The sequence below is a fragment of the Marmota marmota genome, unplaced genomic scaffold (assembly GCF_001458135.2).
Source record: "Marmota marmota marmota unplaced genomic scaffold, marMar, whole genome shotgun sequence".
In the NCBI taxonomy this organism is placed as follows: domain Eukaryota; kingdom Metazoa; phylum Chordata; class Mammalia; order Rodentia; family Sciuridae; genus Marmota; species Marmota marmota.
In genome coordinates this window covers 20,652,919-20,670,447 of record NW_026000196.1, presented here as the reverse complement: position 1 = coordinate 20,670,447, position 17,529 = coordinate 20,652,919, and the positions used below count along the sequence as shown (strand labels likewise).

The 17,529-nt window shown below is 37.7% G+C and overlaps 1 protein-coding gene across 1 annotated transcript in view; it reads left to right on the top strand.

Annotated features, from left to right (window-relative positions):
• Otud7a (OTU deubiquitinase 7A) overlaps nt 1-17,529 on the top strand; it is a 332,254-nt gene that overhangs the window by 160,504 nt on the left and 154,221 nt on the right. Inside the window, 1 exon segment of the mRNA XM_048790148.1 lies at nt 12,643-12,768. The gene's annotated coding sequence lies outside the window, so the exon portion shown is untranslated.

The following is a 17,529-nucleotide window of genomic DNA, read 5'->3' as shown; positions in this document are numbered from 1 at the left end:
TCTCTCTCTCCTTCCCTGCCTCCATGAGGTGAGCAACTCTGTTCCACCATGCTTTCTCTCTACCCTGATGTTCTGACTTATCACAGGCCCATAGCAATAGAGCCAGCCAATCGTGGACTGAAACCTCTGAAACTATGAGCCAAAATGAATTTTTCTCCTTTAAGTTGATATTCTCAGATATTTTGTCATAGTGACAAAAAGCTGACTGGCATAGACCAAACTCTTGAAGGTTCCATCATCATTCAACATCACTACTTTGGGACCAATCTTCCAACATGTGATCTGATCTGGAATCTAGGTCTCTCTCAGAATGCCCTTGAGGTGCTAATGGAGCTGTTGGGATTTAGAAATTTGCTTTCTTGCTTTCTCTGTCTCTACTAAGACTGGATTTCTGGATGATATTCTTGCTAAGGATAGCAAGAAAGGTCAGCCCTAAGAAGCTTGGGGGGTACGTTCAAACCATATTCATACAATAAACAGATGGGAAACTAAATTTGAAGACATCGATACTTTTGAAATTAATAAATAAATGTAATGCAGTACCCTAGATTTTTTTTTAAACTGAGATCAAATTATCCTCAAATATAAGCAAGAAATGCTTGGAAAAGAATAGTAAGAATAGAATTGTATCATATACTGCAAATATCAGATAGCAATTCTAGTCAGAAGAATATATGATATTGGCAGCAAAATGAAAAAATAAAAAATAAAAATCACCAAAAGAAAGTAGAGTTGAAGTATAGATGTATTTTAATTTACTGGGAAAAGACACATTCAATAAATGTCAACCATGTTGGAAGAAAATAAAATTGGATGACAATAATGTGCCTATATATGTGAATAAATTATAGATATAGGGTAAAAAGCCAAATTATAATAATAATTTAAAAATTTAGAATATTATCCCACATAATCTCAATTGAAGGAAGACTTCTTAAGTGAGGCAGGAATCCCAGAATGATAAAGAAATAGATTAGCAGATTTGACAGTATGATAACATTTTAGCCTATTTTCTCTTGGCCTTTGATATATGCAGCTTTGCATTCTTGAGATTATTCCACATACCCAGTTTTTTGTGTGTGTGCTTTTTCGCTTCCTAAGTGTTCCCCTGTGGCCTATGAAACTTCAAAAATGTAATTTCATTGTCTCTATATACTCTAGTTTGTACAGGTGCTATCGTTTGTTTACATTTTTAAATAAAAGTCACAATTCTTTGTATTTCAAAAATAGAAAGTACTTTCTATAACATCTTGAATAGAAATTTGAGGTGCAAGACACATGACATACCATGATACAGCTCTCAGGAGGAACAGTCCAGTGCCATATAGTAAATTAGACTTCATGTTCATGAGTGTCTTCCAGCGGGAAAACATTTAATAAATTATTAGCATTATTTAGTATAAATTGGGAAGAAATCGATTCAATCTTTTCCCTATACCATTTATTTGGATAAATAGAGGATGGACAGGAATGAGATCCCTCAGAGTGCAAGTTATACATGTGGCAAAATTAATGTATAAAATCAACAATGTATCCAAAGGACTTTTTTCCCATCATGGTGATCCTTTTCTATTCAAATAGAAAATAGTCTTTATTCACCTATAATTAGCAATAATTACTTTTTAATTAAAATTTTAAGATTATCACATATTCCATGATAATAAAACAAACTGATGTCATAGTAAGTGACAGACTTTGCTAGCATCTTCTTTGTGTTATTACACAAATCAGTACTGGATGCAAAAAAACACACTGTATAATGATTTTATAGGTAAAATTTAGTACACAGGAAGTTACTTTGACCATTTTAAATTCAACTCCCTTCCATTATCTACAAGAATAAAACTACCCTGCAATTCTTTTTTAAAATTATTCATTTTAATTAGGTATATAGGACAGCAGAATGCATTTTGATTCATTGTACACAATTGCAGCACAACTTTTCATTTCTCTGATTGTATGCAATGTAGTCTTGCATCATATGTGCCATCATACATGTACCTAGGGTAATAATGTCCATCACATTCCACCATCTCAAGGGACTTTTCTTTGCTAGCACACTGAGGACTTTGATAAGATGAATATTTTTAGGAGTCTTGGAAAGAGGACTAAAAATTTGGTTCTGCAAATTATGACAGTAATTCAATGTTACAAAATATTCTTGAAGAGATATCTAGAAGAAAAGAGGGCATCCTGTGGGCAGTCACAGCTTCAGGCAGTATTGGCTACACATCAGCCTAGGTTCTGACCTCATGTCTTTCAGGATAGTGTTTCCATAGGGGAATAACATTTGCATATTATTTGGCTTTTTTAAATTATTTTTTTAGTTATAGTTGGACACAATACCTTTATTTTATTTATTTATTTTTATGTAGTGCTGAGAATTGGACCCAGCACTTCACATATGCAAAGTATATTTTAATTAAACATTTAATTTTGAAATAATCATAAATTCATATGCAGTTATAAAAAACTAGTATAGAGTTCCAGTGTACCCTTTACCCAGTGATAGCACCTTGTAAAACTATGGTCCAGTATTAAAACCGGGGCATTTATATCAATGTAGTCAGTATATAAAACATTTCCATCCCTATGAGCATCCTTGATGTTGTTCTCTTATATCCACAGTGCCTTACCCAACCCCATCCTTAACCCCTGATAATCATGAATCTTTCTTTATTTCTATAATTTTTATATTTTAAGAATGTTATATGAATGGAGTCTTACAGTAAGTAATCATTAGAGTTGTTTTCTTTTTTCTTTTTTTAGTGGGTTATAACCTTTTTATATTTATATCAGAGAATTATAGTTGTACACAATGGTGGTATTTGTTGTTACATATTCATACATGCACAATAACAATAAATTTTTTTTAAATTTCACCAATATGTTGTTTTTACTCAACATGATTATCTGACTATCCATTCAGATTATTGGCACATCATGAGTTTCTTGCTTTTTCTTACTGAGGAGTATTCCATGATACAGATGTTCTATAGTTGGTTTCACCATTTACCCCTTAAAGTCTTTGGGTTGTTCTGGGCTATTATGAAGACTGCTATGAACAGTCCTATAAGGAGGGTTTACATGTTCATGTAAACATAAGACTTGATTTTTCTTGGGTAAATATCCAGGAATCCAATTGCTGAGTTGTAGTTACTTACATGTTTAGCTTTCTGAAAAATTGTAAAATTACTTTCAAGAGTGGCTGTATAATTTTACATCCCCACAAATAATGTATGAATAATCTGTTCCTCTATATTCTTGCCAGCACTTATTGTTGTCACTATTTTTATGTTTGCCATTCTGATAAGTATTTAGTGATATCTCATTTTGTTTTCATTTTCATTTCCCTGATGCTACTGATATTGAAAATCTTTTTATGTCCTTATTTGCCATCCACATATCCTTCAGTGAAATATCTCTTCATGTCTTTTTTGAATTGGAATTTGTTATTATGGAGTTTTGAGAATTCTTTATGTGTTCTCAATAGTAATTTTTTGTTAGATATGAGGTTTGCAAATATTTTCTCCCAGTCATTAACTGTTTTTTTATCCTTTTTGACAGAGAAAAATTTCTTAACTTTGATGATTATTAATATTTACTTTTCTGGATAATGCTTTTGGTGTCAGGTTTAAGAAAGTGAGAAACATGCTTACCTGTCCAAACCCAAAGAGTGGACTAACAGACACAGCCTTGCAAGATCAGATGTCTGGTGGGGAGCAGACATACCCAGATTGGGTAAAATCAGCATTTTCTCTCCTAGGGTAAAATGTCCCTCCCCCAATCCCTCATTAGCTGAGTACTATGGGATGCACAGTCTTCCCAAACTCCTATGTTTTACTGTCTCCTATTGGGTTAATTAAAGAAATATACCTTTAGTTGTTCCCCCCCCCCTTGGGTCTCTTGTGGCTGGAAGTCCTTTCCAGAATTGAGTTCCTTTTGAAGTTGAAGTTGATTAAGCTCCTTTCCTCTTACCTCCTCTTTTATACTTTGGTGTTAACTTCTTGTAACTTTCCCTTCTTCTCTCCAGCTGTCTTTCTTACATCATGATTTTACATTTAAGGCTAAATTTTACATTCTGAAAATAGACCACAGGACTTTCTATTTCACACAAGTACAACTCCTTGCCTAACCCTCACAACACCTCCCCTGTATTAATGGTCTCTCATTAACTCTTAGAACCATACCATTAAATAGGTACCATTGTCTCTGTTTTTAAAAAGGAGAACTGATGCTTTTAAAGGACACTTGAGTTGCAGGGAAGAAAGAGGAGGGAGTTGTCTTTGTGGGAGAGGGGGTCAAGCAAAAGATTCCTTTTAAGAAGAGGACCCCTGGACATGTTTGATACGAGCTGGGAGAAGTAAATGGTAGACAGAACTTGTGGATTTGGGGTAGCAAAGGGATTATCATGGAAGATGGGTCTCTTGAGAAACAAGAACAAGTGAGCTCTTGAGACCACACGAGAGGAGAAAAAAAAATGGGAAGATTAATAGAAGCCAATGCCCAAACCCTTAGTATCCTCTAACTGAGTGGTTTTCCAGTGGTATGGCTTGTGAGATCACAAAGTCCTGAGAAGCCCTTGCCCTCCAGAATTTCTGATTCAGTAGATCTAGGTGGAACTTGAGAAACTGCATTTCTAACAAGTCTCACAGTGATGCTGAGGCTGAGGTCTAGGGGTTCTACTTTAAGAACCACTGCTCAAGATTTCCATTGCCACCCAGGGTAGGTCATCTGGAAGTAGCGAGCTGGGGGTGGTGAAAGGGGAGCCTGAAGGAGAGGCATGGCTAAGACAGTCACTGCAGGGTACTCCACCCCTTTTAACAATCTTCTTGAAACAACAAAAATGAAAGGTTCCAAAGTTCAATAAATGCCAAAATGTTAGAGTAGAATGTGTCAGGTTCTTAGCTCTGATATAAATGTTTCCAATTTAACACAGAAGCAGAGGATAATAGACCTTATCCGTTCCTAATGTGGGGAAAAATTCATCTTGAATAAGGTATAATGATTACAGTATAATTTCAACCATTTTCAAATAGAAGATATCCTTATGGAAGAGGGCGAGGTAGGAAAGAATGTTCCTAGTTGCAGGAAGGAAGAACCATGGCTGCAGTTGTGGTTGAGAAGCAAGTGAAGCCATGTGTTGAGGAACAGTAGTAGGACTTCTGGAGCTTTAGGAATCATGGGATTAATGTGATCTATGCCTTCACAAAGCTGGGATATAGCATTGTTCACATCTCAGGATATTTAGAGAAATGGCATCCTGTCAAAGTAGGATTATTAGCTTTACTGTTCAGATTCTAAGTGACTTACTTGTTGTTTGGCCCTGAGCAGATTACTTAATTCCCCTGTGTCTAGGACAGGATTATTGTGAAAGTGTGAAGATAGATCATATAGAATGTGGCAAGTATACTCAGAAACATCCTTTGCTGAGTCAAGTTCAAACACAAGACTTCTGAGTTTTACCTGCTGGGCCCCAAGCAGTTCTAAGTCTGATTCTTCTCAAATCCATGTCATCTGTGGCTTCTAGAACCTAAAACCACAGGCCCTATGTCATTATAGTCCCCTGGAAATAAAGCTACTAGAAGACCTTGGTCAGACCCTACATGGGATTCCAGCCTAGCGATGGTCTTGGCCACGTGAAAGGAAACAGATGAACAGGACAATTGCAGATTTTCCACAGAAAATAAGGACTAGTGATGGATGATAAGGGTTGGGTAACATTACAGAGGGGGTCAAAGGATGCCTTTCTGAGGAGGTAGCATCATCAAACCTGGAGGGTGAGAAGGGGCTGCCTTCAGAAGGAGGAGTTTTACTCTGAAATCCTGGCATCACCGGGACCTTCCACAGGGACCCAGGATTATTGAAGGTCAAATGCAATGTGAGTATGCTCAGGCAATTGAAAACAAGTAGAAGATAAAAGAAAAATGGATTATCTCTTTATGGGGGGACTGAAGAATGGGGTTGGGAAACATGGAAGGGCAGCTGGCACTGACTTCCTATTGGGAAATTTAAACATGATTTTAGGAATTGCAGTTTCCCAAAGAGGAATAAAGCAGAGTTCCCTCTGATAAACTCCTCTAAAGGATGGAGGAGCACCAGTTTCTCCCTGGACTTGCTTCCTGAGTATGAAGGATCCTTTTGCTAAGTTTTAAGATGCCTGCATTTCCATTCCTCCTTCCTGTTTGCCTGTTCTCACTATGCTCTTAAGGTCTGAAGTCACCTGGTACTAGGCCCTCCAAATTGATGACTAACCCTTTTGATACACAGAGGTTGCCACCTCTGGGATATCTTCTGTGTCTCTTGTTACACCTGGGTGACAGGCTCTCCTTGGACCAGTAGCTGTTGAGTGGTACCTCTCAAAAGGGCACACCCCGCTGAGCTACTCAAGCACACAGCCACATCCCTTTGAGATAGCTTCTAGAGCTGTCTGACAGACTCTCCCATGGATAAGTATCACACCTGAATGGAAAGACAGGTGTGAAATGTGCTGGAAAGTGATACAGTCAGGCTTGGTAGAGAGCAAACAGGAGCTGGATACTGTTAAGAGGTGAAGAAGTGGACATGGAGGACCTAAAGCACCAGTGCAGAGATGCACACACAAGAAAATACAGTGAGACTCACTTCTGCCCTAGAAAGGCATGAGAATGTCAGACCAGAGGGAAGCAGATGAGAGCTACAAAGTATCTCCTCCTCTGTTCCTGCAGAGAGCTCCACAGATTTAGGCCCTGACCCTTATTCACCTGGACTAGGAAGCCCCCAGCATGCAGCCAATGTGCACTTTCAAGATACTCTTCTGGTCTCCGACCTCACTGGTCTCAGAGCACCCATAGCTGCCCTCTCTGAAGAGGTGATCTCTCTATAAGGTGCTGCATTGGCACATTAATCCTGGTTTTCCATCCTCAGCCTCTTCTGTGCTCCTCCTGTGCTGCCCTCCTACTGCTCCCTCCCACCTGCAGAATCTACATCAGATCCTTTCTAGTCCCTGGATGCATAGTGACTCCTTCGTTTGCAGGCTACCAACTGTCCCACCCATGTCTTTTTTTTTTTTCCTATGGAACATTAAGGTTTATTTTTTTTTTATTCCCTCTGTTTTTCCTTTCTTTGTGGAATTCTGATTCAATGTTTAAGGGGCAAGAAAGTGCCTCCTTCTCTTTTTGAGATAATGACAAAAAAAGCTGAGGTAAATCCTGGACAGGGATTGCTCCCTGAAGGCACCTGTTTGGATGGCTATTGTAGAAAAGAACAAATATAACAAGTCTTGAGATGTGGAGAAAAGGGAATTCTTGTACACCATTGGTGGGAATGTAGATTAGTCACTATGAAAAACAGTATGGATGTTTTTCAAAAAAAAAATTAAAATAGAACTATATAATCCTACAATCCCACTACTTGTATATGTCCAAAATCAGTATATCAAAGAAACACCTGCACTCCCATGTTTATTGCAGCGATATTCACAGTAGCCATGATCTGGAATCAATATAAGTGTCCACCAATGCCTTAATGGATAAAGAAATTATAGTATATGCAGTAGAATGCTATTCAGTCTTGGAAAAGGAAAAAAATGTCATTTGAGACAATATGAATGAACTGAGAGGACATTATGTTAAGTAAACTAAGCCAAGTACAAAAAGGCAAATATCACATGATCTCACTCATATTTGGAATAAACAAAAGTCCAGTGGTTGCCTGGACTGCAAGAGTGGAGAAACACTGGTCAAGGAATACAAAATTTCTGTTAGGCAGGAGGATTAAATTAAAGAGCTCTGTTTTACAACATGGTGACTGGGGTTAATAACAATGTATTGTACACTTGAAAACTGCTGAGAATAAATAAAGTAAGCCAGTTTTTAAAATTCTTGTTGGTGGAATGATCAGCAAAGATTTCCTGGGAGTGGTGGGTTTTGAGGACACCTTGGCTTATGAAGGGTCAAGTGTTAGGATAGAGGAGGGACCAGGTAGAAAAATGCAGCAAGCTTTAGGTAGGAAAAGGAGCAGAAGTCCAACGTCTGGGTGGTGCCCAGTGGGGTTGGAAGGAGGATAAACAGGGCTTCTGTGCCTGTTGACCTGTGACACACCTGCTTTGTGCTTGCTGCTCCTGCTGCCTGTATGGTTATTGGGGTAGTGTCCCACCTTCTCTGAGTTTTACATGCAAGGTACTTGGTCACCTGCTGATGTTTTCCATCAGCCAGGCCTGCAAGCATGTCTGGTCTTGCTTCCAATGATTCTAGCACCACTCTGGACCTATATTCTTACTGTAAAATAATGTCAGCTTATAGAAGTGAGCTCCTTTGGGTTCCTAGAGCATTTTCAGAAGCCTGTCCCCCCTTTCATTTTCACCAGACCCTTAGAAGAACCCAAGTGTTTTGGTAATGAACAAATGGATAAAGCGGAGTTGAAGAAGCTTCTCAAGACCACACCAAGCAGGGGACAAGGCTGGTACCAATCCCAGGCCTGTGAATGCTCCCCTAGACTCTGTTGGTGAAGTGGAGGGACATGTGGGGAGGAGGCTTTAATGTTGGCATTGAGGATCTGATCTCTCCAGAACTTCCAAAAGGCACCTGTGTTCATAGCCATAAGCACATTCCCTGGGCCCACAATTATTGTTGGGAATCACTGAAAAGGGCATCCCCAGTCTCCTAATGGGTGGTATCTGCAGGCATTAACCCACCTAATCCAGCCACAGTTGCCTTTCAGAGCCAGAATGCAGGGCTAAAGGGCTATTTCATTTTAGCAGCTCCTGTCAGTCTCCAAGATTAAGGAGCCCACAAAGCATTGGTTCTTTCCTTAATGTTGGCTGATCACCTTTCCCCTCCCCCTTATTTTGTTCCTAATCTGAACTTGTTTTTAAATCAGTTGCAATTTTCTTGTATATCTCTCTAGGGGTAACTTGCATTTTGAGGAGGACTTCATGCCTTTCCAGATCTTTACATACATAATTCATTTCAGACATATACTGGACTTACAATATCTTATAGTACAAAGAGAATCTCATCTTTATTTCCAGAAGTGATTAGACTTTATCTGAATTTAAATTTCCTGAAAATTGAGCCAGGACACATTGCAAGTTTTGATTTCATTTGAGAACTGGAAATGAAACTGGGTACCAGCAGGCCCAAAGTCATGATGAACACCTGGCCTGAACACAGCTGGCAAGCCTTCCTGGGCCAGTGGCAAACTGAGTGATCAGATGTGAGTTAAGACCCATTTCCTAGGAATCTTCTTTTCTCTTAAAGCTGTTAGGATGACTCAGAAATAAAACCCCTCACTATCTGCCTATCCTAATGCAAGTATATGAAGATTGTGAATGGGAGAGTTTCCTTCATTCTTTAGACAAGCTGGCTGAGGATCCATGGAGTTGGGCTACTTGGCAGGTGGGCCGGGTGCTAAGTCCAGCTTGGAAGATGCTAGGAGATGAAACTTTGCCTGGGCTGAAGGCTATTATAAGGAAAGTTTCATAAAGAACACAAATTTGAGCTGAGTCTTGTGTAGAGCCAGAAGAGAAGCAGGCTTTTGAAAATCCTCAGGGATAAAATGTGAACAAAGAAAATTGATACCGGAAGTAGGAGAAGGGCAACAACTGGCCTCATAACACTGGCCTTAAACTATAAAATTCTGAACCCAGTCTCCACTGGCCACTGGTATTAGGCAAGTCCTCAGGCTGGGAGATCGCACAGTGTTCTTGTCAGATTGAAAGAAATCATGTGGTGCATTCAGCCTGGTACCTGGGGTGTAATAAATGCTCAGTAAGTGAGACCCACAGTAAAAAGAAGTAATAATCCATATAACCACCTGCTATCACAAAACTGGATATTGAGCCTTGGGGAGAAACAGCCCCTGATCCTATGTATGAGTATTCTCATGGGAGACTTTCACCCCACCCATTGCTAGGCGCATAATCACACTGTACAGTCTTCTGACTTGAGCACAGGTATCAGTCTCATCATGGGAAATGTACCTAATGGGTCTGGTTTGTGGATCCCTGTCAACTTCATTTGCACATCTTGTACGGGCTCATATGAGCCAAGGTGTCTTTCTCTGGGACTGAATTTAGTATATAGTTACTCCTTCTTTTCTCTTTAGGGTTAAGTGATATATTGTGAATCATAGTTATGTGTTCAGAATCTCTGGGGTGTCTTTTTTTGTTGTTGTTATTGTTCCGGGGATGGAACCTATGGCTTTGGGCATGTTAGGCATGCATTCTACCACTGAGCTACATCCCCAGTTCCCTGTGAGTTTTATATTGACAGGTTTATTTCCCTAAGCAATTTTTAATTGCTATAATTTCACTACAGATTATTATTTTATTTTTAAAATTTGATACAACTAGCCCTCTTTAACACCAGTTTGGCATTCCTTCCTAAGGAATTTTAGAAAGGGCTTATTAGCTATTTTTATATCTTGAATTTTATCTTGTGGAATATTAATAGTACTATAAATTTCCTTATTTTAATAATATCATAATATAGCTTATTTTGTCCTTTTATTTTTTAAAATTTTTTGGTTGTAAATGTACACAATATCTTTTTATATAATCATTTTTATGTGGTGCTGAGGATCACACCCAGTGCCTCACACGCGTGAGGCAAGCACTCTACCACTGAGCTACAGCCCCAGCCCTTGTCCTTTTATTTTTAACTTCATTTTTTTTAACTTAATAATCCAAATAAGTACTACTTTGTCTTTTTTTAGGGGGTTGGTACTGGGGATTGAACTTGGGGCACTCAACCACCGAGCAGCATCCCCAGTCCTATTTTGTATTTTATTTAGGACAGGGTCTCACCGAGCTGCTGAGCACCTAACTTTTGCTGAGGCTGGCTTTGAACTCATGATCCTCCTGCCTCAGCCTGTGGAGCCATTGGGATTACAGGCATACATCACCATGCCCAGCTACTTTATCATTTTTAATTCATTATAATGATTGTCTTCAATAATGATTCACCTTTTAATGTTGTATTTCTTTTTTATTTGAGTATTTTCTGTATGAATATTTTTAGAGTCTAGGAATAAGGAACTTTCTGAGCCTGTTTATGTCTACATGTTCATTTCCCTTGAAAGAATTTCACTGCCCATACAATCTTAGATTCCAAATCATGCCTAACTCCTGTCCCCTGGATTTTTTTTCTTTTGTCTTTTGTTGTTGTTGTTGTTGATATTATTTGTTCTAATTAGTTACACACCATAATGGAATGTTTTTTGACATACATATATGGAGTATAATTTCTCATTCTTCAGGTTGTACATGATGTGTAACTAATTAGATGGACTGCCATTTGATGGACTGTCTTTTCATTCTCTTAATAGTGTCCTTTGATGCATAAAAGCTTTTAATTTTGATGAACTCCTATTTATTTATTTTCTTCTGTTGCCCATTACAAAGCTGTGGTAATCAGAACAGTGTGTTATAGATCAAAGATACATTTAAAGACCACTGGTATAGAATAGGAAACCCAGAATTAAACCATCACATATATAGTCAAATGATTTTTGATAAGGATGCCAAGATCATCCAATGGGATTGGTGTCATATCTCAGAAATAACTGCCTAATCCCATGTTATGAAGCTTTCCCCTAATGTTTTCTACTAATACTTTCAAAGTTTTAGACCTTATATTTAGGTCTTTGGTCCATTTTGTATCCATTTGTGTATAAATAGTGTTAGTAAAGGGTCTAATTTCATTCTTTTTCATATGGATATCTACTTTTCCCTTCATCCTGTGATAAAAAATCAAATCCACACAAACAAAAATCTGTCCTTTCCAATTGAATGGTCTTGGCACCTTTATCAAAAAATCTGGGATCCCTGTTCTATCCCTATTCTTTAAGTGTGTCTTTGTTCCTGTTCTGATTCTATAACTGTGTAATATATTTTGAAATCAGGAGCTGTGAGATTTCCAACTTTGTTCTTTGTCAGTATTGTTTGGCCATTGATTCTCATTGTCTTATGTTTAGATTTTTATTTAAGAATTCAAATTGATTACCTACAAAACAATTTTGAAAGGATTAGTCAAGGAATACTTCCAGTAAAATAAAAAAAATAAGAGAAACAGGAGATAAAAATTATCCATGATCAATTAGCAAACCTTAAAACACAATAGCACATTACAGTTATTAGTAATATCATCAGAAACTTGAAACAATTGTTAAGATCATAGAAACATGAAAAGTAAAAATAATTTGAAATTAATAATTAAATGATTTTGACAAAATATAGCAGTAGCATAGAAAGAGAAAGGGTTTTAGTTTTAACAAAGGTTCTCCATGGATTACAATGCCAGAGTTTCTCCAAGAAGTTCAGAAGTGAGGATTGAGTTCCTGAGCCCCTGTGGAAGGAATAGTCTACTTCTCCTGGAATGTCAGCTTCTCAGGGTTCTGACCCAAATCTACGTCTCTTAAGTCTGCAGAAAGAAGACTTTTTAAAATGGTACAAGTATTCATTTAAAAATTAAAGGGTGGAATGGTGTGTTGAGAGTGGAATTCACCATCCACACCATTTCACATGGCACATTAGATACTTAAATTATTTTTGAGACATTCATATTTAATTTTTTAGTGTAAAAAATATTAAGTCTTGACATTGAAATTTTAAATTCTCACTTTTTGTGCCTCCTGAACATTCTCTAATCTCCTCTTTTCCAGAGCTCTCGGGCTGTGCTCTCATGCCTTCCACTGCAGCAACAATGGACCACTTTCAGCAGGGATGGTGCAGAGCTGACCCGAATGCCTGACTGCCATTGACCTCCAGAGAATCCAGGTGTCTGAAAAGTAAGTCCCTTGCTCATGGGGTCCTGGTGAGAGTGCAAGAGAGGTGGGTGCAGTAGATGTCTATAACAGAGTTTGTAGAGGTTCTGAGAGATCACCAGAAATCATGTCTAAACTCCAGTATAGTGGACCCACTAAAGTCCACTGATAAAGAATTCAGAGATGTAGTCACACTACATTAGAATTTGAATTTAGAATAATAAACATTCTTAAAAAGAATGTGACTATAGTGATTGGCAAGTGACTTGATTTATACCAGTGAAAAATTTACTTTATAATTCTCTATTACCATCTGTTATAACTATGATTGATTTTAAAGTATTATAACAGTAATTTAAGCAAAAGGAAAACACACTCATTATCTTAACACACTTAATTATTTTCATTTTTAATATTTCCTTTTAGTGCTTGTCCAAAAATATGATTTTTATCTACTTCATATGCTAACACACTTATCCTTTTGCCTTATGTATGTCCCCTGAAGCAAACACTTTCACTTTTTTACATCCTTTTTTATTATGAAAAACTTCAAATCTATGGAAAAGTTGAATAAATAGAATGAAAACTCATATATTCTTTTTTAAGGATATTTAAAATTTTTATTGTTCACTTAATCAAATATGATATTGTGTTTTATTGTGGCATATTCATACATGAACATACTTGGATCAGTTTCATTACCTAGTACCTCCCTTTGCCCTCCCTTGGTCCCTTTCCTCTATCCTAATAGTATCCCTTCTATTTTTATGAGATCCCCCTTCTTTCCCTTTCTTTTTCTCGCTAGCTTCCACATATGAGAGAAATCATATGGTACTTGTCTGAACTGGCTTATTTTGCTTAACATAACAGTTTCTAGAACTATCCATTTTCCTAAATATTACATACTTTCATTCCTTTTTATGGTTAAATAAAACTCTATTATATATGTATACCACATTTTCTTTAACTCTTCATGTATTGATGGACAACTAGTCTGGTTCCATAATTTGGCTAGGGTCAATTGTGCTCGTATAAAGATGGGAATACATGAATCTCTAAAGAATTTTGTCATTAATTCTTTTTAATGGATACTGAGCAATAGTTTAGCAGAATCATGTGGTTGTTCCACTTTTAATTTTTTTTACAGCCTCTATACTGATTCCCATAAAGCTTGTACTAATTTATATAATTAAGGGCCCCCTTTTCTGCATCCTTGCTGGCATTTTTTATTATATTATTGATGATGATTATTCTGACTGAAGTGAGATGGAATCACAGTTTAATTTTTTTTTAAATGAGATTCTTTAAATATTTCTTTAGTTGTAGTTGGACACAATACTTTTATTTATTTATTTTTATGTGGTGCTGAGGATAGAACCCAGCACCTTGCACATGCTAGGCGAGCACTCTACTGCTGAGCCACAACCCCAGCCCCCTCAGTTTAGTTTTTATTTGCATTTCCTTGATGGCTAAAGATGTTGACATTTTATCATATACTTGTTGGCCATGTGTACCTCTTTATTTATTTTTTTTAGTAAAACTCATGTTTTTCCTCAGATTTATCCTTTACTTACACCCATATACACACAGGGATTGTCAGTTTATATTTGTGAGTATATATGTGTGTGTTCAACTTTTAGTTCAAACATTTGAAGGTAAACCACATGCATCATGGCATTCTTTGGCATGGATCTAAGAATATAGCCATTTTCTACAAAACCAGAGTATCATTACCACTGTGGAATTTAAACTGATAAAGTAACATTATCCAATACATTATTCCTGTTCAGGTACTCTGGGTTGCCCCAAAAATATTCATCATGACTCTTCTGTCTAGCATTTAGTGTTATGCACTGGATTTCACTATATCTTTCTAAACCAAAACCCTGCTTTTGTTTGTAATTTTGTGATGATTATATTTTCCTTTTTGCTTGAAATAGAACCCAGGGCCATGATCATGCTAGGCAAGCTCGTTACACCCCAGATTCCAATATATATTATTGAGGAGCAATTTTAGGTTGTGTGTATGTATACATGTGTATGTGTGTGTTGACGGGGTGCTCAGGAATGGAACCTAGGGTCTCCCATTAGCTAGGCAAGGGCTCTACCACTGGTGTCCACCTACAGCCCCAACATATTGACACTTTTGAAGAATCTAAGCTAATTTTTAAAATAGAAAGTCTCACAAAATTGATTTGTCTGATAGTTTTCTCCTACTTAGATTTAGATAAATATTCTTTCTCTTTCTCCTCACATCACATCAGTCATTGAGCCCTGATCATCCCTGAAGGCACATTGTTTTTCAAGGATACATGAACATAGAAAGCTTTTAAATAATCAGCTTTCAAATTAAGACCATTTTCTATTGGAATCATTGTTCAGCACTTTGCTGAATTCCCGATATACAATATGGGCATTCCTAGAGCATACAAAAGCTCAATTCTTGACAAAATCATCTGTTAGCATGTGCCAAAGCTTTATTTCATTTACTCATTAATAAGGGAACCAACAAGAGATTTATAGTTAGTTGGAAAAGAAATATAGAAAAAAGATGCTAAGTTAAGCTAATTCTAAGAGCAAGAAAAAAATACCATATTTGGGGTTAACTTTGTTATTAGGTGGTAAAAATCATAGTAAATTGTCAATTTCTGTAGGTTAACCTCTAACTTTACAGGACGATAAACTCTGCATTTTTATCTACTGTGAATTATTAGGTAAATGTTGTATATGTTTCTCAAGAGCTTCAGAATAGGGTCAAGCAAGCTTATTTGTGTTCCATCAGGATATAATTTAAGAAATCACCGGTTTTCTCTTTTTCTAGTTTGAAATGAATTTTTCTATGAGAATTAGGTAAAAGAATGTGCCTGCTAAATTGTGAGTGATTGTGTAATAAGTCTTAAGATTCCACTTTTCTCAAGTTCATCCCACAATGAACTTGAGCCCTGGTGTAGATATTGAAAGGGCATCTCTGGCACGCAGCTACTGACATGCCTCCCAAACATTACTGCTTCCTGACAACCCATCATGTATAGCCCCTGCCCTTGCATGGGGGCTGTGCTTAGTGACTTGCTCCTGATGAACAGAATACAACATATGTGAAGGGCTGATGACAGATCGGTTCAGAAAGATCGGTCCAAGATCAGGTCACAAAGATTGCAACTTCCCTCTTGGTCATGCTCTCTCCGACTCTTCTCATATTGTCAATCTGATAAGGCAAGCAGTTATTTATGGTGTCCTCCATGATAATAACACCCACATGACAAAGAACTGAAGTTCTTAATTCAACAACCCTCAAAAACAGTCCTGCCAAGTTTATTCCTCAGTTGACCTTCAGATGTGATGCAGCCCCCTCCCCCCAGCCCCTGCCAACATTTTGATTACAGCCTTGTGAAAGACTCTGAACGACACCTGGCTAAGCTGTACTCTTGAAATTTGCCCTCAGAAAACGAGATTGTAAATGTATATTGTTTTAAGTTTCTAAATTTGGGGGTAATTGATTCAACATCAGTAGAAAGCTCACATAGCATTCATGAGATTTATGGTATTGATTGTACTTAGATGTATGCATCTCAGTACAGCGCTCATTCATCTTTTTCTCTGCTTCTTCAATCTTCCTTCCTCTTTCTTCCTTCCTCCTCCATTCTTCATTAATCTTTCTTGGTTCTTGTTCCCTTTGCGTTCGTCGTCTTTGCAGATCTGGTCACATCCTTGGTCATTGATTAGAGAGGTTGAAATCAGAGGCAGCTTATTTTCAGAGACCATGAGCAGTTCAGAAAGAAATAGTCCATTCTTGGCCAACAGCAAGAGACTTTTTTTTTTCTTTGTGGAAATCAGTTGCTTCAAACTTGCTGAAGCTATGTCCTCCAGGGCAGCAATGCTTCTTATCTGTCTTGAGTCAGTTCCCACTGATTGAATGGAATTGGTTTTCCCGTTCTTTCCTCAACAGAGTGTAGACAAATACACTTTCTACTTAAAAATGCAGTTTCTTTCTTGGATTTTCTATTCATCAGTTTTAGTACAGAAACAACATTTTAAGAAGTCTGAGTTCTTTTGATATGATATAAAAGTTACCAAAAATAAATCTTCTGAAGGAATAGAACTCCAGAGGGTTTTTGTTAGGTTTCCAAGTTTATTGGCTTGAGAACATATTTTCAAATAAATTCATAAATAATTACATCAGTGGCCCTGCCTGAACCTTTTGTCCATGCTTACTACCAGGCACTGTGCTGAGGGATCCTCACCTCAAGCACCACACCATGTTTCTTGCCATGTATTAGCCCAGTGAGATCAGCAAGTGGAGCCTGCTTCCCGTCATTGTTTGTGGACTCCCCCTTCTTTCATCCAGGAGGTTCATCGTGTCCTGATGTCTCTGGCTCTCCCCAAGTCATTTATAATGAGCCAGCAAATAAGAGATAAGAGAAGCAGGGCATGGTGGTGCACACCAGCAGTCCCAGTGACTCAGGAGGCTGAGATAGGAGGATCACAAGTTCAAGACCAGCCTAGGCAACTTAGTTAGGCCCTAAGCATTTTAGCAAGACCTTGTCTCAAAAAATACCAAAGTCTGGGGATATGGCTCAGTGATTGAGTATTCCTGGGTTCAATCCTAGTACCAGAACTAAATACATAAATAAATAGAATGTGGGGGGAGTAAGGGAGGGAGGGAGGGGGAGAGAGAGAGAGAGAATTTTTTTTAATGTTTATTGTTTAGTTTTCGGCAGACACAACATCTTTGTTTGTATGTGGTGCTGAGGATCGAACCCGGGCCGCACGCATGCCAGGCGAGCG